Genomic DNA, 25,586 nt, shown 5'->3' on the forward strand with positions numbered 1-25,586 from the left:
GCATCATTTCCTGCTCCTCTTGACTCCCCTGCCACTAGCGTTACATCTCAGATCAGAAGGCCTCAAGCTAACCGCCCCTAAACCTTCACTTGTACCTGCTCCTACGTGGTACAGACAACGCTCAGCCACCACAGTGAAATGCAGCTCTACAACAATAATGTCAAAGTGCGTAATGGCCCCAGGTAACCTGAGACCCCCTCCCTCACCTTAAATTGTCCTTATCCATCTGTGGCCAAGGTATATACAGTGGTCTGGCTCCTCCATTTTCTAACAAAGGAAACTATGCAATCCCAAACTCGCATTCGTCTCCCATCGTCTGTCTATTCATAACAGAGACAATGGCTCTGCACCGCTTTCTTCCTGGCAGTGACCTTAGCCTGCTCAAATAAGGTGGCAAGTCCCCCCTCTCACCATAGGATTGCCCTCTAGGTGGATCTAGCGGCTTCAATGATTCTGACGCCCGTATATAGATAGCTCTAAATCCGACCATCTTAATTCCTTGTCCATTGAAAAACACCCTTCAGGGCCACATGCATCGCCTCCCTCTTCCCCACGGAAGGTTTCCCTGTCTTTGTCTGAAATATCCTGTCCCCAACTCGTCTGGCTTCTCTCCTCTTCATCTCTATTCAGACTGTCTATCTAAAGACAGTTCTTTAGTCTCAAAACTACATGAGCCTCCCTCTTTGTCGTACAGCTGCGTACTCGCGAGTCGATCATTTTTACCATTCCCTTTCCATTCTTTTCTAGTCCTCATCTCATGATAGACTTTATCAAGTGCGTCTCCAATACTTCTAGAGTCAAACTCATCCTCTAGATTTGCTCTAGACGGACCTGGTATTGGCTCTTGTGTGGGGAAGAACTCTTCCATGTCTTTGCATGCCGCTACTGGATTAGGATCCATTACTTCCTTTTCCATACGATCAATATCCCATGCCCTCTGTCTCCTCTTTTGTTCTAGTTCATCATCAAACTCTCTTGACTTCCTTGCTTCCTCTCTTACTCTTTCTTCCTCTTTTCTTTTCATGTCTCTCCTCTCATTTGCCCTTCGGATCTTTTCGTCTTTTTGTCTATGTATTCTTTTATCCCATAATTTCTGTTCTTCCTCTTCCTTTCTAGTCTTTCTTGCTCTTCTATTGCACTCTGTCTATTATCATATTTGCTCTGCTTCTCTGCTCTTTCCTGCTTTTTTAGTTGCTCATCTTGCTACAGCTGTTCCCATCTTTGTCAATCCTTTATTTTTGCTCCATCTTCTTTCAATCTTTCCTCTCTTTCTCTATTCTTTTTGTCTGGTTCATCTCGATCTTCCCTTTGCCTTACGTCCTCGATGCTCTTACCATCGAATTTGAGCAAAATCTGACCACCCATCCGTTCGCTCTGTATAAGTGCCAAGTCATCAGTTTTATCTTTTTCTCCTTTGCATCTCTTTATTTATCGTCCTATATATAAAGATGTACTTGGTTGTTCACTTCTCTCTTTATCGTGTCTCTCCTTGTCCCTTGGGACCTTAGAGATTACATCTCTCTCAGGAACTTTCTCTGGGCCCTCGTCACTGCGTTGCGCAGGCAACTGATATGCCGGATTACTGTGCCCCGTTGCTGCTTCAAGCTCCCTTAATGGGAATAACCCGTCATCTTTCTTACTATCGCCATCTGCTTCAGGCACAGCGGGGTAGCCCCCTCTTTCCATATATTCAATATCCAGTCTTCAGGAGGTGACTCCTATATTTCCTCCTGATACATTTTTCAGAGCTCTAAGCTCGCTAGTCGCTTATCTAACTTTCCCCCGTATATGCTGCATGCAAATATGTCATCATATGCTACAAAACTGCCTTCAATGGTGATCCCTCTTGTGGCCATGGCATGAACATCTTTTCTGCCATGCCCTTAACCCATTCTGCACTGTACTGCTTAAGGTTTGGTGTGTGTTTCAGTAACTGTTTGCAGAGATGTATAAATGGAGTAATAGCCTCCATTTTGACTCATCACACTTGACTGTCAATGCTCAACCTTGTAACGCTCACCTGATTCCCGTAGAGGCGCCGGTCTTGACTGGGCGTATACCGTATCTTCAAAGGTGATGTGTAACACACGGCTGGCTCTTTGGGCTGGACCTCTGTGCACTGTATGTCTGACTCGAAGGGTAAGATGTCTTAGGTAAGTGAACGCCGTGCTCTCCATCTGCCTCGGGGCAGGGTGCTGTAACCAGTTTCTTCACTGGATAAGGGGAGCAGGCCTCTTGACTTCAGAGGACTGCTGTCCGTCGTTTACTGCACGAACGGTAAGTTTCGAGTAATTCTAATGTCTTTAAAGTCTTTAGTAATGATGTTTCTTGTTTTGCAGGGTTCCGGCGATGGCGGATGACGGGCTGAAGTGAGTTGAAGATGGAGCCCGTGTGATGAATAGAAGCGCCTGGAAGCACGTAAGTAAGCGCTTGTTGCCTGCTTCACGATGCGCTCTAACTGTCTTTCTATTTTGCAGGTACAAGTTCGGAGCGGCTGCAGGGTGCCGGAATACCCACTGGGTTAGATGTGGAAAGGAGTAATGGCACGTGAGTATTAAAGTTCCCCAATGTCTTAAACGCACCTTGTTTTGTCTTTCAGATGCGGGATGCAGCGCCGAAGGCCTCCGGAGCGTGCGAAGAGTTGGTAAGCTTTTGTCTTGCATATGCCGGAATGCCGTGTGAAGACCTCCGGAGCGCACAAAGAGTAGGTAAGCCTTTGTCTTTCAGATGCCGGAATGCAGCGCGAGGCGTTGGTGACAGCCGATGGACCAGGTAAGTGAAGAGCTGTCACTGAAGACCGTAATGCTAACCTGTTCTTTCTTGTCTTTATAGGTGTTGCTGAAGACTGGATTCAGGATGGTAAGCCTTTTTCCTTAGGCCCAGGATCAGATGCAGAAGACACAATGAGCGTTCTGCTGCAGAGGATGCAGAATAACGCAAAGCAAGATTCATCCATCGGGTGTGGTTTAAATAGCCTCCTGTAGTGCTTAGGTGTCTCCTTCCACAGCCACGCCTAGGTAAGAAAAGAGTTCCTGCTTTCCAGAAGAGTTCCAGTGTTCTGAATCTAGGGAGTGGCTCCTGCCCCACCCAACAGGAAAAGTAGTTCCAAACAGAAGAGGATCAGAGGCTCAACTGGCAGGCAAGTAAGCAGCATGGTCTGCTGCAGGTAAGTCCACCCAAGCATTATGAGTCCGGCGCTTCCAGCTCTGGGACTGGGCATATTTATGAGCCTGGTGCCACTGGCGCCAGGACTGGGTCCAAAAGGTCCCAATTGGGACTGGTTGGCACTCGGAACCTGGGTTATGGATCTGTTTCCAAGGGAGTTGGGAAAACCCTGACCTTTTGGAAGCAGAGATCATGACAGTACCCCCCCTCAAGGCCCCTCCCAAACCGGGCTTCTCCGGGGGTTTTGGCTTGTCAGGAAATGTTCGGTGAAATCTTTTGATTAGGCAAGGAGCGTGGACATATTCAGCAGGTTCCCAGGATCTCTCTTGGGGGCCGTAGCCTTTCCAGTCAATTAGGTAAAATATTTTAGATTTGGAGATCTTGGAGTCCAGAATGCTTTTGACTTCAAACTCGAGTTCTCCATCAACTAGGATAGGTTTTGGAGATTTAGTTAGTCGGGTTTGAGGTTGCACGGGTTTTAATAGAGAGACGTGGAAGACCGGATGTATCTTCATGTGCGGGGGCAAGTCCAACTTGACCGCTACTGGGTTTACTATGGTAGTGATGGAATAGGGACCAAGGTATCTTGGGTTGAATGTGCGTGGCCCTTTTAGAGGTAGATATTTGGTGGATAACCAGACTTGATCCCCTACTTGATATTGAGGGGCTTCCTTCCGATGTTGATCTGCTCCTTTCTTGTATTGTTCTTTAGCCCTTTGAAGGTGAGAAACAGCTTCCTTAAAGGCTTGGGTGATTGTAGAATGCAGGTAGTCTACTGCTGGTGTTTCAAGATCTTGGAGGGGATCCAACTCCAAGGTTCGAGGGTGACTGCCGTACAAAAGAAAAAACGGGGTTTTCCCAGTTCCCGAATGGACAGAGTTATTGTAGGCATATTCGGCTATCCAAAGGATGTCTTTCCAAGTTTTTTCAGTTTGTTGCAGCATGCAGCGTAAATACTGTTCCAGAGTTTGATTGGTCCTCTCGGTTTGTCCGTCGGTCTGAGGGTGGTGACTGGTCGATAGTCTCACATCAATTTGAGCCGACCGACAGCAACTTCGCCAAAAATGAGAAATAAATTGACTACCTCGATCCGAAATTAGAACCGAAGGAAAACCGTGCAGTCGGACAATGTTTTCGAGAAATTCTCGGGCCAGAGTTGCTGCTGTTGGCAAGTCTTTGAGTGGAATGAAATGCGCCATCTTGGAGAATAAGTCCACGATTACTAGAATCGTATTGTATCCGGAGCATGGAGGTAGATCGGTGATGAAGTCCATAGAAAGCGTATGCCAAGGGCGAGGTGGGATGTCAATAGGGCGTAAGAGGCCTGCTGGTCTTTCCTTTTGACTCTTGTTTTGGGCGCATACTCCACAGGACATTATAAAGTCTCTGATATCTTTTTTCCAAGACGGCCACCAGAAGTAGCGCTTGATCTTTTCTGAGGTCTTGGCCATACCGGGATGTCCTTCCATTAAAGAATCGTGATAACAAGAGATTACTTTTTTCTGTAAATCTGTGCTGGGTAGGTATAATCGTTCTTGGAAATACAATAAGTTGTCCTTTACTGCAAAGTCCTTTCCCTGCAGATGCCAATTCTGTATGTCTGCTGGAGTTACAAGTTGCCTGGCTTTATCATTAACTTCCTCTATGGATTCTGTGGCGATTACACCCAGAATTCTTTGTTCTGGAATGATTGGTACAGGTTTAGGGTTGATCAAGTGTTCTTCCACTCCCATCCGAGAAAGGGCATCAGCTTTACCGTTCTTTGTACCAGGTCGATAGGTAATTATGAACTCAAACTTGGCAAAGAATAATGCCCAACGGAGTTGTCTAGAGGATTGGGCTTTTGCGGTTTTCAAATATTGCAGGTTTCGGTGATCCGTAATCACAGTAATGGTGTGTCGGGCCCCCAGCAGATAATGCCGCCAAGCCTTAAAGGCAGACTTGATAGCCAGAAGTTCCTTGTCAGTAATCGTGTAATTGATTTCAGGAGGCGAGAATTTGCGGGACCAAAATGCCACGGGACGCAACTGATTGGTTACCTGGTCCTTTTGTGATAGAACTGCCCCCATGGCAAGGCTTGAAGCATCAGTTTCCACGATGTAGGGGAGTTCGGGGCGAGGGTGTTTTAAGATTGGTGCAGAGATAAATTTAGTCTTCAAATCCTGGAAAGCTTGTTCCGCCTCGGTAGACCATTCAAAATGTTTGTTTTTCTTTAACAAGGCAGTGATGGGCTGGACTATTCGAGAGAATTCGGGGATAAACCTGCAGTAAAAGTTAGCGAAGCCTAACATGCTTTACACACCTTTTACGGAGGATGGTGATGGCCATTTGAGAACTGCATCGACCTTCTTTGAATCCATACGCACTCCGCCAGGTGATAATATGAATCCCAAGAACTCAACTTCAGTCACGTTGAAAACACATTTTTCCAACTTAGCGAAAAGTTTGTGTTGACGCAATCTTTCGAGGACCATTTTCACGTGTTTCCGATGTTCAGATTCCGATGAAGAATAAACGATAATGTCGTCAATGTAAACAACAACACACACATATATGAGCTCTCTGAGGACATTGTTCATAAAATATTGAAAGGCGGCCGGGGCATTGCAAAGTCCGAAGGGCATGACCTGATATTCAAATAGCCCATACTTGGTGCGGAAGGCCGTCTTCCATTCATCGCCCTCTTTTACTCGTACCAAGTGGTAAGCTCCTCTAAGATCCAGCTTTGTATATATGCATGCTTTTCTGACTTGGTCCAGGAGTTCAGGGATCAAAGGTAACGGATATCTATTCTTAACGGTGATCTGGTTCAGGGAGCGATAATCTATAAAAGTTCTAAGGTCTCCTTCCTTTTTTGGAACGAAGAACAAAGCTGAAGAAGCAGGGGACTTGGAAGGACGAATAAACCCATTTGCCAGGTATTGATCCAGGTATTGTCGAAGGTGAAGGTTCTCAGGCTCGGTGAGGGCATAAATTCTACTACAAGGAGGAGTAGATCCAGGTATCAGGTCTATCTGGCAGTCATAAGACCTATGAGGAGGTAGAGAGTTAGCCTGATCCTTCCGGAAAATATCTTGGCATTCTAGGTATTCGGGAGGTAACTGGGGAGTCTCTGAAGAAATTGCTGCCAGTGCAACACCAGGTGGAGGGTGACAAGTAGAGACACATTCTGGAAACTGGACCGTTCTTGCTCGCCAATCGATCAGAGGATTGTGTTTCTCTAACCAAGGTATTCCTAGAATAATCTGAAACTGAGGGGCCTTGATCACATCGAACACGATCTTCTCATGGTGTCCATCTTGACTTACTAACGTCACCTCTTGAGTGGTATGCGTTACTGGCCCGGAGGCTATCTCCGTACCATCCACCGTAGTAATGACGTCCTTTACAGCCTTGGGACAAAGAGTTAGATTCATCCTCAAAACCATTTCATGATCCACATAATTGCCGATGGCACCGCTGTCGACGTAAGCTTCAATTGCATGTAATCGATCCGGATTATCAGGGCTAATGAGGACCATAGGTATCACGAAATGCGAGGTCACGGAACTGGTTTTCACGCTCGGCAAGAGGACCTCTATTCTTGTCGGGCGAGGTCATTTCCCTGCTCAGAGTTTGTAACTTTGGTAACTGCAGCTCCTACTGCCTTCTTGGCAGGTTTCACCGGACAGTCTCGAAGAAAGTGCCCTGAGTTTCCGCAATAGAGGCATAATTGCAACTGTTTTCTCCTTTCCCGCTCCTTTTGTATTAGAGGACCTTTCAGACCCCCTATTTGCATGGGTTCCCCGGAGTCTACTCCTTTGGAAGGAGTTGGCGGTTTGCAAAATACTCGAGCATCAAACTTGGAACGATCGGCCTTCCTGTTCTGCAGTCTGTGATCTATTTGAACGACTAAGTCTATATAGTCCGAACAATCTTGTGGGGGATTCACTACTTGGGCTAACACATCTTTGAGCTCTCCACGTAGACCTCTATAAAACAGCGTAATCCTTTTGTCCTCAGGCCATTGAGTTTCCACTATCAGTCTGTTGAAAGACGCAATATAAGCCAAAAGGTCTTGATTACCTTGTCGCAACGAAAGAAGCTCATTGTCCAAGGCCTGCCCCTGTGAATGTCTTGCGAACAGTTTTTCCATACTGAGCTGAAAAGCTTGAAAATCATGGAGGACCGGATCATCTTGATTTACTAGAGGGATCGACCAGTCTGCCGCATTGCCACTAAGGTACGAAAGCACGAAAGCTACTTTAGCTTGATCAGTTGGAAAGGCTGCTGGCCGGCATAAGAAATGCAACCGGCACTGATTGATAAATACTGCAAACCTCTTTGGGTCACCAGAAAATCGTTCGGGCGGAGCCAGAGGTACATTCCCAGGTAGGTTGATCTGCACTGGATTCATAGAGGATGTAGAAGGAAGATTTCCCCCAGATGCGGGTAACGGGGTCTGTCCGGCTTGTGACTGTAGCAATTGTCTAGCGAGATCATCTGTTCGCTCCTTGGAAATAATCAGTTCCCTTCTTAGAGCGTTCGTTTCCTGACGGGCTGCATGCACTTCTGCCCTTAGTTCCCTAAGTAACTGGGCTAGCTCGTCGGTATCCGAGGTTTCCATAGCGCCTGGACGGGAGTTTTGTGGTAGGCTTTGCGTTCTGTAACGCTCACCTGATTCCCGTAGAGGCGCCGGTCTTGACTGGGCGTATACCGTATCTTCAAAGGTGATGTGTAACACACGGCTGGCTCTTTGGGCTGGACCTCTGTGCACTGTATGTCTGACTCGAAGGGTAAGATGTCTTAGGTAAGTGAACGCCGTGCTCTCCATCTGCCTCGGGGCAGGGTGCTGTAACCAGTTTCTTCACTGGATAAGGGGAGCAGGCCTCTTGACTTCAGAGGACTGCTGTCTGTCGTCTACTGCACGAACGGTAAGTTTCGAGTAATTCTAATGTCTTTAAAGTCTTTAGTAATGATGTTTCTTGTTTTGCAGGGTTCCAGCGATGGCGGATGACGGGCTGAAGTGAGTTGAAGATGGAGCCCGTGTGATGAATAGAAGCGCCTGGAAGCACGTAAGTAAGCGCTTGTTGCCTGCTTCACGATGCGCTCTAACTGTCTTTTTATTTTGCAGGTACAAGTTCGGAGCGGCTGCAGGGTGCCAGAATACCCACTGGGTTAGATGTGGAAAGGAGTAATGGCACGTGAGTATTAAAGTTCCCCAATGTCTTAAACGCACCTTGTTTTGTCTTTCAGATGCGGGATGCAGCGCCAAAGGCCTCCGGAGCGTGCGAAGAGTTGGTAAGCTTTTGTCTTTCAGATGCCGGAATGCCGTGTGAAGACCTCCGGAGCGCACGAAGAGTAGGTAAGCCTTTGTCTTTCAGATGCCGGAATGCAGCGCGAGGCGTTGGTGACAGCCGATGGACCAGGTAAGTGAAGAGCTGTCACTGAAGACCGTAATGCTAACCTGTTCTTTCTTGTCTTTATAGGTGTTGCTGAAGACTGGATTCAGGATGGTAAGCCTTTTTCCTTAGGCCCAGGATCAGATGCAGAAGACACGATGAGCGTTCTGCTGCAGAGGATGCAGAATAACGCAAAGCAAGATTCATCCATCGGGTGTGGTTTAAATAGCCTCCTGTAGTGCTTAGGTGTCTCCTTCCACAGCCACGCCTAGGTAAGAAAAGAGTTCCTGCTTTCCAGAAGAGTTCCAGTGTTCTGAATCTAGGGAGTGGCTCCTGCCCCACCCAACAGGAAAAGTAGTTCCAAACAGAAGAGGATGAGAGGCTCAACTGGCAGGCAAGTAAGCAGCATGGTCTGCTGCAGGTAAGTCCACCCAAGCATTATGAGCCCGGCGCTTCCAGCGCTGGGACTGGGCATATTTATGAGCCTGGTGCCACTGGCGCCAGGACTGGGTCCAAAAGGTCCCAATAGGGACTGGTTGGCACTCGGAACCTGGGTTATGGATCTGCTTCCAAGGGAGTTGGGAAAACCCTGACCTTTTGGAAGCAGAGATCATGACAACCTTCACACTTTGCAATTTTAAAAAGTAAGTTTCAGAAAAACAAAACAATATGAGTGTACATCAATCGTCGCAGGCTCCAAACCCTCTATGTCACATTTTTTTACTTTAATCTACGTTTTCACTAAACACCATCATTTCAATACGAACAAATAAATAATGAATTCTTAAATTTGTTCTTTTTTCTTTTTTACGTCTATCAATTCCTCTATTGTTTTTTCATCATATACAGTCACATAAAATGAACAAACGGACATACTCAAAAGGCCACATATATCTCAGTCTTCTCTTCAAGACTTATCCTACCCCTAAAAATATCCCGATTGGGATGTGACCCGTCCTCTTTAAACTTTTCTTTAACCAGGTTCGTAGCCTATATCACCGGTAAATAGGGCTCTAGGAACGGTTCCTTCTGTTACGTCTGTACGACGCACGAAACTTGGGCGTACTCTTTAAAGTGACTCCTTTACTCACGATACCTCTTAATTTCTTGGCCTCTCTCAAGTCAATTACTTAATAACTCAATTGCTTGGCCTCTCCTCAAGTCAATTACCTAATATTCAACGCTCATCGTTCTCAAGTTACTTTACCTCAACCTCCCTCTGTTACTTGTTTTCCCCTAATCACTTTCTCCACTCACTGTCACCTCAAAATTTTGCCACCTCACTCAGTTTTTACTCACCATTCGCTTTTTCGACTTCCTACTTGCGGGATCGTCTGCCTCTTTACCAGCCTCTTCAACTGTCCATTCGTTCAGTTTCCTGTAGACGCCGGGAAGGGATTCTGTGTGAAATCAGGTGACCCGTCCCACCTGAGCTTGCAAGTCTAAAGTTTAAAAATGTTTCCGCTATCTACAGGGAGCTTCATGTCCTTTCAGCTGAAAGCAGAGGTTATGTGATATTTCTGGGACCCCAAAGCGTACTCTCTGTTACGCTCACCTGGTATCCACGGGGACGCCACCCAGCCCTGGTTGGATGATTTGCCCTCTCGAACCCTATCCCAGTCCCTTGGTAAGGCCTCTGGTTAAAGATGGGTCTTAATATTGTAAAAGGTGGATTCTCCGTCCTGCTCCTCGTAGCAGGGGTGCGTAGATGTGGGGGGCGAGCAGCGACCAAGTTACTTCACTGGTGCAAGCCCCCTGTGGGAATCCAGGCCTGCTGCGACTCCGTAGGTTTGCTGCTTTACAGTCTTTATATGCAGTTCTTATGTTCCTCTTAGTTCGAATAATAATGTCTTGCTTCTTTCCTTTTAAGTATGGAAAGGTATTTTGGTGTTGTTATGCAGTTTGAAGATGAGCATGGGCCTTTAGGCGAAAGCGCAGTGTATGCGATGCTGTCCGTTGAGTAATGCGTGATGCGCGGCGCTGTTTCGCCTTTTATATTGCTAACCTGTGTCTTTTCTCCCCTTGCAGGTCGCGATGTTCCTCGCCGAGCGCCGTGATGTTCCAGCAATGATACTGAGCAGGAGATGACTACCCAAGTAAGAATTGTGTGGCTTTCTTTGTTCAGGAGGAAACGTGAGTAAACACTTATTAATGCTGTCTTTCTATCTCCTCTTTCCAGGTTATGGTATTCCAGGATGCAAGCTGTGCCGGATGATGGAGTTCGTACCTTCAGGTGAGTGGAACTGAAGTCGGCGGTGGATTGAAGACAGGATACTATTCCAGGTAAGTTTTGTAGTGTTCTTTCTCTCTCTGCAGGTCCTTGGTTTCAGGTAAGCTGGCATCAAAGAACTGGACACGGTGAGCGTTACGCTGCCCACAGCAGAATAACACGAAGCGTGTTCTGCTGTTTGGGTGTGGTTTAAATAGTCTCAGGTAAGGTAGTCCAGGTAAAATAGTCTCAGGCCTGCCACACCCAAAGTAGTCCAGGTAAAGTAGTCCCAGGCCTGCCACACCCAAAAGACTAGACCGCATAGCTCAGTTCCTTGTAACTGAGCTATGTGTGTGCCTCCATGTTGGCTGAACCCCCCAAGTTAAATAGTCCCAAGTAAATAGTCCCATTCTAATGTTGGTCTTCATGATGGTTATGAGCCTGGCGCCAAAGTCGCCAGGACTGACTCAAAGAGAGTCTTGGATAAGGTTTTAAGGCCTTTGACCTGGCCCTAACTGGAAGGCTGACTTGCCAGTGAGGGTCAGGGTTAAGGGTCATGACACTCTCTCGATGGATATCTAATCATCATCTCTGCTACCACGTGAACTGGAGGTTCCGTTGTAAGTGATTTCAATCCGGCACTTCACCTAGGTCAATGCCCAGCATGTAATGCACAACTGAAATCCTTATTTAATTATTTGTGTCTATAAATTCTTTTATTCTGAACGATGTACCACTTATATCACGCCCCTCTCTTTGAACCCCTCCGGTCACACTGAACCAGGAATCAGGCTGGTTTGCAAAGTTAAAAATATTTATTTATATATTCACAGTATTGTCACACTATTTTTAATGGAGATACAATAATCACCATGAGGTGATGTCACACTAAACAATCTCTTTAATCATAAGGAGTATTAATGAGCAAAAATAATGCAGCACAGAAATAATACTTTTGGGTGTATATTCAAATCAAATAGCAGTGTGGTTACTATTTCCCCCTGAAAACCCCTCAACCCCCAGTATGCAATGTAGAGCTATAGGAGGAGGGAGAACAGGTTTCAGGAATGCAGAATTCAAGCAAATATATCAATCCCAATTTCCCCCCAGCAAACACAAGAGAGAAACAGAACTAATTGGCAAACTGTCAATGGGTTTTAAAGTTGGCTTTGAATGGAAGAGGTAAAACACTAAATATGGGCTTAAATCAGTGAAATTGTTACAATTCTAATGGGAGCCGCTTTATCTGGTTGTAGGCAAACACTAGCAATGATTTGATGGCAAAAAGCAAAGTGCAAATGGAAATTTTAGGTTGGGTGCAATGAAAAGCTATTTTACATGTTATAGATTTTGCCAAATGAAAATTTGCAGCAAACTTTTCTGTGTGTGGTAATCGCGATCGCGGGAGAACTATAACAATTTGAGATGTGATTTTGGGTTCTATGGAAAGCTTAGGATGTTAGCTACAAGCAGACACTTAAATTTAGCATGGAAATTAAAGAAGTTATGGCCGTTTTTGTGGAGGTCGTTTTTTTCAGATAGAGGCAAATTGTAAAACAAGGATGCGCTTTTAAAAAGACAAACATGATTTCTTACACTAGGGATGGACTATGAAGAAGCAAACTACACGACAGCACAGCCACCAGCCCATGACGTCTCTGGATGGTTTTTGCCTGCCAAGACGCTCGCCTTCTTCAGATGAATATATATCAGCGCAAAGATCACTTTAACACTACTAGTACAGAAGATAAGATAGGGATGAGATGGAGAGTTCAGGCAGTTCAAAAATATTCTAACAATGCAGTTCTGGATATAAGAGAGGATGGGTTTTGATAGGGATGACTATGGACAGTGCATAGGCTAGTCACAGGCCTATACTAAGGATACTCACTACATAGGTTTGGACAGAACGTCGGGGATTCAGGTCAGTCAAGATTTCTGGACAGGAATTCTGCTGGGCACACCGGACTGGACAGCAAGGCGCTCTGGTCTGCAATCAGCAAGGCGCTCTGGTCACTGCATATTAGGACATTAGGACTGGACTGGATCTGCAATGGCTCTCTGGTCACAGCACAGCACGGCTCTACTGGGTTGGGTCTTTGGATTCTGGCAATAATTCTTAGCAAGAAAACAGTACAGCACAGCCAGGCTGTTCTTTAGTTCCCCTTTAAGTTTGTTGGATGGGTTCTGGAAATTAAGGCCCAGCTGAAAGTGGTTCAGCTATTCAATGAGCCTTTCTGCTTGCAAAGTTTCTGGAGTCTGGAGTCTGGAATATGGATAGTTCTCCTTCAGGGTGCTTCGCCAAGATCGGGATGGTGGGTGGATCTGTCTGTCTTTCTAAGTCCTCAGCTGTCTCTATTAATGCATTTGGTAAAGGGGTGGGTATGCTGAATTAAACTAGGCACAACCCCTAGGTAGTCTATTGGCTAGAGTCTGCTCTCTCCCTTGATTGGAGAAGAAAACAAGATGTCACCATGGTGATGTGGTTTTATGAGTCAAAACATCCTCCCCTTTGCCTTTTGAACATGAAATCTATTTTTGGTATAATACCTATTTACATGTGTGCAATCTTTATACCAATAACATACATAGATCACATCTTTTGTAGAGCAAACCCTCTTCCAAGCCCCGTTGCTGTGGGATCTTGGGCCTGGATTTGACAGCCTTTCGCACTTTTTGTCTGGGACACAATATATAATTTGTCCAAAAATGTGTACATATGTGTGCATTGTCTATGGGCATAAGTGTGTGAAGTTTCATGCTTCTGACATAAATACATTTGCTGCAAAACCAGAATTTTCTGGCATCTTTTAAAATGTGCACCCAAAAATCACATTAACAATGCTATTTATTCTATATTTTTTACAAATTTGCATTGTCATGTATCAGTCTTTTTCAAAAATATGCTTTCTGTGCTTGTGAATCCACAAGTGACTGTCTGTCCCCGCTTCCTTCTCCTGCTGGCAGGTCTGAAGCAATCCGCCCCCTTTTTTCTAGGAGAGGCCACTTTTGACACTTCAATCACCCTGCACACACAAGACACCCCTTCAAGTATTGGTCCAGGTCCTGCTCCATGTGCAACCAGTATGCAAGCTCTCTTAAGATTTCAAGTGTTGTATGAAACCCCCGATGATCGGCTGTGGCCGCATCATGGGCCTGACTTAGCATCAGGCTTCGGAATGAGGTGGGGACCACCCACTGGTCATGGCCAGCTAGGGATCTCCTCACCAACAAACCGTCTTGGATTCAGAACATTTTTGGACATTTCAACAACACTCTGAGTTCCTCTTTCCCAATGTAATCTTTATTCATCAGGGGAAAGTTCTCAGGGTCCTCAATGTGTTGATAAAACTTACCAATTATTGAATCCCCTTTTTGAGCCGTAATCAAATCAGCATCTGGGGTCTCCTTACTCCATTGTGCAGTTGAGAGTTCATTGTGAGCATTTGTCTGGGACCTAGTGATAGCAGTGACCTGGATTTCCCCCAACAGGGACTCGATCTCAAGTAGATCCCCTTGGATGGCTCTGGTTTTGGCCAGCTGATCAGCAAGGTCTTTTCCAGTTTTGTCTGGTCCCTGTACTTTAGAATGACCCTTGATCTTTTTCCAGTAGATGGTCATCCCATTCGAGGTGACCAGATCATCAATATTTTGGATTAATTTTCCATGTTTCAATGGTTTGTTATTAGCACATAGCATGCCTTTGGATTTCCAGTTAACCAGGTGCTCCACGAACCTGTTCCGTACATAATCCGAATCTGTGATTATGACAAGTTCGTGGAGATGGTGTTGGACAGCAGTGAGGATGGCTTGATGCACAGCCATCAACTCTGCCACTTGACTACTTCGGGGACCGATTTTGTACCCAGCGGAGGGTTCCGGGGCATCATTTACCCATGCATTCCCTACGCCGGCCACAAGTTCTTTTTCCCCGTTGTTGTCAACATGGTAGAAGCATCCACCCACATAGACAGTGGGCATTCCCTCACACTGGTCTTCTTCATAGACTTTGTGTGTGGAATTAAGGTATGCCTCCATGTTGTCCTTGATTTTAAGACTTTCGTCCTCGAAACAGTTTTCTCTGGCACAATCAAGCAAGTCAGCCAGACCTTGCGCGAGGGGACTCTTCTTGATTTGGCCATATCTGACCTCCACAGGAAAGCCTTGCATTGAAAGAATCCGGGAAGTAATTCGGGAATTACTCACATTTCCGGCCCGGATTCTGTCACTTTGGAGATATTGCAGAGGCTGGTGTGGAGTCTTCACTATGATGTGTTCCACCTGGATGAATGTCATGATTCCTGCCCCTCATGTCCCCAGCCCTCCAAGATGTCAGGCTGAAGTTAGGCCATGATCACCTACATGGCCCTCAAGGGCCTCTCCATCCCTCCAAAGACCCACTTGGAGTCAGACTTGGCGCTTGTGGCACCAGACTCACTCCCATAGGATAATATTGGGGATTGGACTTGTAGTGCATTGATGGAGACAAGATGGATGCCCCCACATATTTCGGTTCCCAGAACTGCATGTGCGGTCTAGTCTTTTGGGTGTGGTTCAGCCCAGAGACACCTGGGATACCCAGAGACTATTTAAGCCACACCCAGGCAGAGAAACATGCTTTGCGTTTTCTGCACCTGCAGCGTGACACCGTGTTCGGATCGGTCTCCAGTAGGCCTGCATATTTCTTCTGCGCTCAGCTCCTGCAAGAACAAGAACACCGTTAGGAACAGTGTTACCTTGCGGCGATTCTGCCCATCATTCATCGCTCCTTCTGTTCCGCGGGCATCTTCGGTGGTGTTATTCCCATCCCGGCATGCCGCTTCCTAAGGAAAAGGGAAAGGAACAGAAAAAAGGCATTAGTAAGCATTCTGAGAATCTTCGCTTATTTTTAAATACTGTACGAGCTTCAAACGCTTACCTGAAACCCAGCCGCTCTGGGAGAACTCTGTCTACGGAACTTCACATCCATCTGCAAGAGGGAAAAGACACTCCAGGTTAGCGCGGAAACATCTAGAGGCACCGCATACCGCGCTTACCCACCGCATTTGTTCTTCATAACCGGCATCCATGCTGAAAACGTTGCGGCACCTAAAAGACACAGAAAAATAACTCAGTTCAATGCAAATACGAAAGGGGTGCATCGCGCATTGCACTCTCACTTACCTTCAGCGCTACTCATCTCAGCAGCACGCTGCCATCCCCGGACGCCGGCCATCATCTAAGGAAGGAAAGGAACGAAGTTAGAGAACTGTTCAAAAGACTCATTATACTTACCTGTCAGACTCTTGCCAGTGAAGTAACTAGGCAGCAACAAGCCTGCATCAATCAACGCGCCCCTGTGCTGAAAGCAGGATGGAGAGCACACTATCCAAGAAAACAAGGTGAGCTGTGGATCAAAGGGAAGGGTTGGACCCCGGGGAAGAAGGGGTTCAAGCACACATAGACAATAGGGAGTTAAACTCTACCAATCCTGTCTTTCAGGCCCAGTCTCCAGTCGAATAGCCTCCAGGGAAGGGTTTGAGGTCCTAAGAGGTCAGAACAGGCTGAGTGACGTCCCCTTGGATGCCAGGTGAGCGTTACAATAAACCGGTGGTAATTCTTCAATGCCCACACCGTTGCCAGGAGTGCCTTCTCACAATCGCTGAATTTTTCCTCCACAGAGGATAAGGTTTTACTCGCATAGGAGATTACTTTATTGACCTTGTCATGCTTTTGATATAGTACTGCAGTCAAGCATGTATTTGAGAACCCTGTCTCCAAGCAGCCAGGGACACATTTTCACTTGCCATTCCAATTCCCTAAGTGGCAGATGGATTAATTTTATTTCAATAAAATTGCCTGTAATTTATCTTAAACATTACACATAAATGAAGGCAGTACGACTTGATCGGCTGAGAAAAATGCATAAGTTGTGATAGTCCTTTTTACACTAATGGGAAATATTCATATTATGCAAATTACAGCTCTCCTGTCTCCGGGCCATTTGACATTCCTGGGCAGCATGTGGCCAGAGCTTCATAGACTGTGTTTTTATTACCCTCTTTGTTGTTTGAAGTTGGTAGGCTGCAGCTCGTAAATACTTGGAATGCATCAGCTACACACAGATCTCCCACTGCAGATAATTAGTTAGGATGGCCCTGTGATATCACAAGGCCCTGCTGCCATCTGGCATCCTGTCCTTTTATCTGAAGGGTACAGCCATTCCGTTCTGAAAAACCTTCTCTTTTCTTGTATTTCTTTCAGAGTTCAGCTTCTCTTGATTGCAGCTCCTGCCACATTCCAACCACGGACTAGCTAGCCCCTTTGCCATTCACAGAAAGGAGCCTTGAGAGACAGCAGGTCTGCATAAAGTTTTTTTTTCCAACACCCTTAGCAGGCAACACCTTATTACAGTTGTAAATAGCTGGGGTGCAAGGGCCAGGCTTGCAGAGGGTAAGTCCTTTGTGAAGTCTGCCCAACAACAAGCAAAAGGGTCTGTCTTGGGCCTAACTGAATTTACATGTGACCCATGGAAACAAAGTGGCTTTTCTTTTCAAGTGTTGCCAGTATTTTGCATGTGAAGCAAAATATACGTTACATCTTGTCAACACACACTATGGGCCTCATTACGAGTAGCGCAGTAAAAACGGGGTCCTTACCAGCATGGTGGAAGGAGCGGGTCCGTGCTCGTATGACGCAGCTAATAGCGGGTGATTACGAGTGTGCGAGCACGCGCGAACCCCCATGGCAGTAATGACCATACCAGCATGCTGCAAAAGGCCCTCCAACCCCCCAAAAGCGCCATCATGAGACCCGCCGATACCGCCTAGGAGGAACGCCTAAATACCAACCCGGTAATACCAACATGCTAATACCGGGCTCGTAATACTGGACCCGGAAATAAAGTCATCACGTTGGAACAGGAAATGGGCCGGCGGCCATCTTTAAAAACACAATCCATTGCAATCCTCCCAAACCACCAGTTGTTTCCTGGAGAGCTCTGTGCCAATACTTCCATAATGTCCAAGGCAACCCGTAAGACCACCCCCCAGCTGCGGAAACAGCACTTTTCCGATGCTGAATTAAATATGCTAGCGGACACCCTTGCTGCACATGCAGAACTCATAAAATCCCAGAACCTGAAGCGTGATGTGCAGCAGCAGAAGAAGGACATCTGGCAGGAGGTGGCCCGCAAGGTGTCGGCTGTAGGAACCACCCACATAGTGTCAAGGACTGCAGGAAGAGGTGGGATGACCTCCGCTTGAGGGTCCGTAACATCATGGCAAGCAACAGGAGGGAGGCCATGGCCACAGGCGGGGGCCACACTCTCCTGCCAAAATGACCACCTGGTAGGAGACCACAAGCACCTTCATTAATCCAGAGTCCATCAAGGGATTTGGGGAGATAGAAACGGATGCGGCATCATCACCAGAAGGAGGTGAGTGACCCTGCAGATCCCTGTAGGGGAAAACATGACGTAGCACAAGTGATGTGGAAGAGGGTCTAGGCTAGGCAATGCATGTCCCAACACCCACATGAACACATCCAAGTCCAGATGGCGGGCCAAACCCTGCCAGACAGAAATGCATGCTGAGTGACAATCCCATAACCAACACACAGCCAACACACATGGACCGTGACCATGTAATACATCACAAAAACCCAAAATCAACGGCATGCCACCTGCCATGCAGTAAATGCCAAAATGCCCCCTCAGACTACCCTGTGTGACACACCTGTAAGACATGAATGCATGATTTAATGAATAATGAACAGCACCATAGTATGCTTCTGGCATGTAACACCATCACTGATGCCCTGCATCTCTTCTACCCCCCTAGGCACCGATGGAGAAGATGCATCCACGTCCCACACACAGAAAAGGGCTACCGCCACCACCACCCCCGGGGCAGCCAAGCAGGCCACACCTTCAGCCAGTGTGCCTGACACAGCCGAGACACAGCTGACAACACTTACTGCCAGTGTGCTTGACACACTCGAGACCCAGCAGCCCACACCAGTGGAAGGGGAGCCCCTAGTAGCACTGGCCACCACTGAAGATGACTTGGAGGAGAATGTGGACCAGGAGGGAGTCACAGAAGTGACATGTCCACCCACCCCAAGCCCCGTGTACACCCCCGCCCCAAATTCAGCCCTCACCCACCTACAGCAGTGCTGATCCCTGCCTCCATGATGCGGACCTGAGCCCCTTCCTGGAGGACAGCACAGAAAATGCAGGCCCCGTGAGTGCACCACCCACCACTCCTGCTCCCACCAACACTCTTGAGTCACGTCTGGCAAGGGTGGAGGTCCGACAGGAGTCCATGTTGGAGCTCCTGCGGCAATACATCACAGATGGCGAGGACACCAGGCGGGAAATAGCCACTGCCATAGCGGGGACCACTGCCGCTATTACTGCCAACACAGCTGCAGTGAATGCATCGGCAGTGCTGATGAGGGACTGTCTGGGGGCAATAACACAGGTACTTACATCAATCCTGCTCCACATGCAGCGGCCACACCTTGCAGCAGGCGTGGAACCTGCCACCGACTCCTCATCAGCCACCACACCTGCTTCCTCAGTCCCCACAAGCCCTGTGCGTCCTGCCAGAAGGAGTGCAAGACACACCGAAATGCTGCCCCCGGACAGCAAAAAGTCCCGCAAGTAGTGTGGGCGGACAATGGGAGTTAGGCACATGGTTGGGGGTGAATGGGAGCATTTGGTTGAGTTCATTGGGGGGGCTTGGGAGTTCACTGGGGGGGTTTGGGAGTTCACTGAGGGTTTGGGGGGGTTTGAGGGGGTTTGGGGGGGCTATCAAATTTTTGCAGTTTGATCCAATGCACCCGTTGTGAGAAAAAAGATAATGGCTGAACATTGGTGATTTGGTTTGTATCCATTTATTGTATGACGGTATTCAGTGCCCAAATCCCAACATTCCCTGTGTGCATGTCCACATGGACCTCGTGTGTCACTGACACATGTCTGTCAAAGTCCCTGTGGTTCAGAAGTATTCGTAAATCAGTGATTGGCGTACTGCATGGCCATCCTGTGCATCACGTACTGGCACGGGTGTTGCTTCACCTCCGTCTCCATCCTCATCATCGTCACCCGGTGCATGCATGTCAATGTCAGGTGGCAGTGGTACATTTCTCCGGACGCACATGTGCAGCATGACAGAGGCCATGGTGATCTTTGCCAACTTCTCAGGCCTATAAAGGAGTGCTCCACCAGACCTGCTTAGGCAGCGGAACCGCGCCTTCAACAGGCCAAAGGTCTGCTGAATCACAACACGGGTACGGGTGTGTACCCGATTGTACTCCTCTTCATGGCTGTTCTGCGGGTTCCGCACAGGGGTAAGTAGCCACGGCCTCAAGGGATATCCTCCATCACCTGCAAGCAAATACAAAGAGGTGTGTGTCCCTCTGTGCTGCCACCTTCAGGAATCACAGTCATGGCCGCAGCTATTTGGTGTGGACATGCACATGTCCCTGTACGTATGCACGAATGTCATCTAGATGCATACTATACTGCTATGAGGTGTGGTAGTCTGGATGGCGTTCAATAGATGATGCAGGGTGAAATGATGCATGCTGAGGGGGATGTACTGTGGTTGTACGACAATGTTTAACCTCCCATTTATGCTGTGTATAATACACTGTGCATGGACACAGTAACCACATTGGCACAGTTTCAATCCTGTTTAGTGATGCATTTCTTGACATACACATGGTGGTCAGGTTGTGCATCTTACATGTGGTCATTGATATGAGTTAATGGTCCGATGTGTGCCAATGATGTGTCCTGTTGGGGTTGGGGGGGTTCAGGTCAGGTGTCATTAGTTCTGCGTGCATTCTCCACTCGCCGTCCATTCCCACCCAGGTGGGGTATGCATTGCCCCCCCATTCCCACCCAGGTAGGGTATGCATCGCAACACATCCCTACCCCAATACACTGCCATGGCCCACTCACGCAACTCACCAAGCAGCCAGGCACGTGGTCCAGCATGTCGCTCCATGTGACGGGGTAGCGTGGAGTTGCGCAGCACCATGGCATCATGTGTTGATCCGGGAAATCGGGCGCAGCAATGTGTGATGACCATCTGCACATTGATGGAGTGGTATTGCTTGCGATTGCGGTACACCACCTCTACAGCATGGGGGACAACTAATTCGACATGGGTGCAGTCCAGGGCACCAACACAATTGGGCATGCCTGCCAGTGCATGGAAGCCTACTTTGGTGTCGGCTATCTCCTGGGCAGTCCGTGGTAGGGATATGTGTGTGCTAGCGTGCTTCAGGAGGGCATCCAGCACTTGGGTCAGCATGCGTGAAAATAATGGTTGTGAACCCACTGGCCCACTGTGTGCTGGTAGGTGCCTGTGGCCAGGAAGTGGAGCACAGATACCACCTTTAGTAGCGGGGGGGATGGCAGTGCGTATTTCTATGAGGCTGGCAATGTTGTTGCCTATCATGTCCACTATGGTGGTGATGGTGTCCCGGTCCAACCGGTACAGGGGATGGATCTGGTCAGGGGTTAGATTGAATGGACTGGGTCTGATGCGAGGGATTGGCGGCTGCCTACGAGGGACTACTGGCTGCACTAGTGGTAATTGCTGGGCCTGTCTCACCCTCCTTCTCCTCCTGCGTCTCCTCTGTGCTGCCTGTTGTTGCTGCTGTTGTTGTTGTTGTAGTTGCTGTTGTTGCTGTAGTTGTAGCAGTATAGGCATGTCCTCCAGCACCATGATTGCAACACCTAGTGGTAGCATTTTGGTGTATGGAAGGGGTGTGGTGTGTGGGTGTACTCCTTTTATTCTGGGACAGAGTCCATTCAGTCCACCTGTGGTGATTGTGTGCACCTGTGGCAGGTGGCTTGATTGCGGATTGCTGTTTGCGGGTGGTCCGCGATGCCTGTATGGCCGGCATCGTGCAGCCCCTGATTACTGCCTTCGGGATGTGATATTTGCATGTCTGCGTGGGTTGTGATGTTCTCCTATTACCGGCATGCCGGTATTTGTTCCCCGAAGGGGCGCATGTTAGCGTACATGCTGGTATGAGGGGGCACGGTACGGGCAGTGCCGGTATTGGCGGGTTGTCGGGTCGGAATGCCCCACACCCGTTAACGATGCCGCTATTACCATTCCGACATGCTTTTTTCATTACCCCCATTCTCGTAATGAGGCCTGTCTTGAAATGGGGAAAATCTTCCTCAGAACCAGCCCTTGAGAGCAAAAATTACCCAATTCAGCCCAAAATACAGGTTCTATTGTGCCGAGCAGTGAACTCATGCTAGTGACAAAGGACACCTTCAAAAAGTTTAGCATTTATTAGAAACAGTAAAATTTAGCAGCCTCTTGGGATTCAAGTTAGAGAAGATTACAAAACACAAAACTTAGAGAAATACAAAATATAGAGAAACATAGAACTTAGAGAAACATAAAGAAACACAGTCTTACGCCCCTTCAATCAGCACTGGGAGACCCTGGCCCTCATAAGCTAGCTGTTGCCAGCCCCGCTCAGAGGACAGCGCTGCAGGGTGCCGACAGAGCATCAGTTCCGGACACTCGATCTTGCTCGAACCAAGTCCGCGGATCGATCTCCCACCTGAGTCATGTGGGCATGCATTTTTATAATCTCGTGCTGTCAGTCCATGACGCACAGTTCCAGAACTTTCCCTGTGCAAAATATAGGCTTACTCATGGAAAAACCCAACTCTGTGAATTTCCACTGTGCTCCTTTCTGTGCCCCTCTCTGCTTGGAGCCCATCTGCGCGAAAGCTCAGGAATGTCTTATCAGTGCCTTCCCAGAGAAAGAGGATTAGTTTACATAGCCATGCAGGGCTACAGTTAGAAAGGCAGAATATTCTAAGAGAAGCAGAGATGAATTAACCCCATGTGAGCAAGCTCTAAAAGGCATGCACTTATAGCTCATTGTTCATAGCGCTTAAGATTGGCTATCTAAGCGCTATATAGGTGCCATAATGCTCCAAACACTCCAATAATGTCTCTACTAGCTACAGAACTGGGGCCTTCGCCCTGCCTGTCTATCTACAATGCATAATGTGACCTACCACCCCTACTAGGCCTGCATATTCCTTGTAGCTCACTACTGCGTAATGGAAGTGCTACAACAGACTACTGTCAGCATTTAGCATATACTATTGGCTTTCAGCGGCTAATGCTGTCATCTAAAGCCCTGATTGGCAAATTTGCAATTTTGTGTATCACGACAAGGCCCTATGTCTTTTCCCTGACATATTTATGTTAGCAGGGGAACATTGTTATCATGTCTTACTTTAAACTGCAAACGCACATGCAAAGTCATTTTGTGTCAGTGTTTGAAAATTCTGCTATTCAAGCGAAAGGGACCTTTGAATTTCTTCTGCCACTGTGAATTAAAAGGCTGCTTTTCCTTTTGAAATGACAGTGGAACTTTTTCACATAGCACTTCCTTGTGTTACTTGCAGAAACCCCACAGTCTGCCTTAATAGGCACATTTTCAGTGTGAAGGCTTTTAAAAATGTTTTTAATGAAGTCTGGAAGGTCACTTTTCCAGTGGGCCCTTCAGTTCCATTGGTTGGGGGGCTTTGATTAAACCCCACAATATTAAAGGGCAGCGGTCACCACCCTATAGTTAAGGTGAATCATACTCCTATAACAACCCCTCAAAATTCTAATGTTAATAACTTTTGAATCGAGTAACAGATTTGACCGAAATTCTGAAAGTGATTAAAGACTTGCCGACCCCTCACCCTCAGACCCCACCGGACTGCACATTTTTGTAAAGATTTGTTAAAATGTAAAAAAAGAAGACTTTAAGAAGACAAAAATATTTTTTTTCCAAAAGTGCGGCCTACTTGCCATTCCAGAGACAAACAAGGTCAATTTTTGTCAAAGCGCGCAACCCAAACCCCTGGACGGATTTGGACCAGGCACAAAGTGTTGACTCGCGATCCATGCGTGGTTTGGGGTTATTCCATGCAGTAATTATTTAAATATTTGACGGAGAAGAGGGTGCCCCTTTCTCAAAAATGGATAGTTATATCTCAGGGATTTACCCAACACCAGGTCTTTTTAGAAATGAAACAGCTGCCATCTTGTTTTTCTCTCAATGCGTGAGATAACTGTGATTATAGCCGAGGAAAGAAAAGTAGTCAAAAAGCTATTTGCAAGTTAAAATAATTGGAAATGACTTTAGTCTGGAGGTGGGGGGGTTGCTGGAGTACACCAAGTGAAATATGGGAGTTATAGGAGGTCCAGCGACTGAGTTTGCAACACAAAGCTTTCTGTAGCTGCGGATATAGCCTCGGAAAGCCAACATCTCAAAGCAAACTGCATCACAGAAACAGTGTGAGTTGTGGGGCAAAAGGGAGAGGGCAGGGGGGGTGAGGAGGCCATAAGGGTAGTGGGGGGAGCTGGCACAGATGACGGGGCCTTTTGGTGAGGGCAGGAAAGCATTGTTTTTGGCAATTTTTCCAATAATCATCGCTATAATAGAGGCTATATAGAACTACAAATAGCCACGGGTATCAGAAGTTCTCTGCCCGCGGCTATACATTTTGGGGTGTTTGTATTTAATTTCTTTTTGAAAGTTATTTTTATAGGTATAGTGACATCAGGTGTGAAAAATCACTGGCCATGTGACATGGTAGGAATTTATCTATTTTTGGTGTGTGTTTTCGGACTCTCTTATATGTGAGAGTGTGGAGAAAAAAAGAACATTCTTTAAAAAATCTATCAATATAAAAAGGAGCCCCCTACTCTAGTTTTAGATGCCCCATACACTGTATTTTAGCCTGTGTATTCTCATCCATGCTATTATATGTTGAGTAATTGTACCTAAAATAAATGTATCCCTACCTTATTTACTGTCATATATTATACTCACCTTTCTTTATCTTGATCCACCTTACATAATTACATAATCAGTCTTTTACTGTATTGATATGATATGATATGATATGATATGATATGGCATTTATAACGCGCCTATACACAAGTGTTTCAATACAACTTCTATTGTATTATAAAACCTGAAGTGAGCTGCCCAACCCTTTAACTAAAAATGTGTAGTCGCAGCAATAAATAAAGTCAATGGAATCTAACCGCAGTAATATTAGGGTATTTTATTGTATATCTTTATGTATATGTTGTAAGTAGTCGACTGTTTTGGGGTAGACTTAGTGTAGTATTTTAGCACATTAGGGTACTGTTTTGGTGTTATGAGGGAACACTGTATTTCCTTCATCGGTTAGGTGTACTCCATCATGTTTATAGAAATTGGCCATGTAGAACTGTATGTTGTTGTTTGAAATCCATAATTGTTTGTGGTTTCTCATGAATGCTGAAACTACTTTATTAACATTTCTCTGTGATTTTTCAATTTTAGCGTTACATTTGGTGGTGCATCTCCATTTTTGCCTCTGAGCCAGATTGGAAAAGATAAACATGGTGTAAGGAAAAGGTTTAATTTGTTTCATCTTTAAAGTAAGGGACACGCCTCGTACATTCCCCCAAACATTGCCACACAATTAATTTGTTTGATATCTGGGTGCCCTGTACTTTTCAGACTGAACAATTTTGGAAAAACCTGGAACAAATGCATTCCCTCCAATCCAAATAATTTAATTGTAAAATCTCTCAAACCTAGGTCCGTGTTAATATTAGGTTTTCTTACCAAAAGCTAGTAACCAAAACAGCAAACTGTCTCCGATCCGCCAGACAGTTTTCAAACCAGCCATGATATCTGCAGTCGTTCTCTGTTTCCAGGAAAATTATTCCTAGTTTGAATTTCTAGTCATTTCTATTCATATGGTATGTATGAGGTGTTTGTTTCAGTGTTTATATTTGGTTGAT

The sequence above is a fragment of the Ambystoma mexicanum genome, chromosome 5q, assembly GCF_040938575.1.
Source record: "Ambystoma mexicanum isolate Mex_15411 chromosome 5q, UKY_AmexF1_1, whole genome shotgun sequence".
NCBI lineage: Eukaryota > Metazoa > Chordata > Amphibia > Caudata > Ambystomatidae > Ambystoma > Ambystoma mexicanum.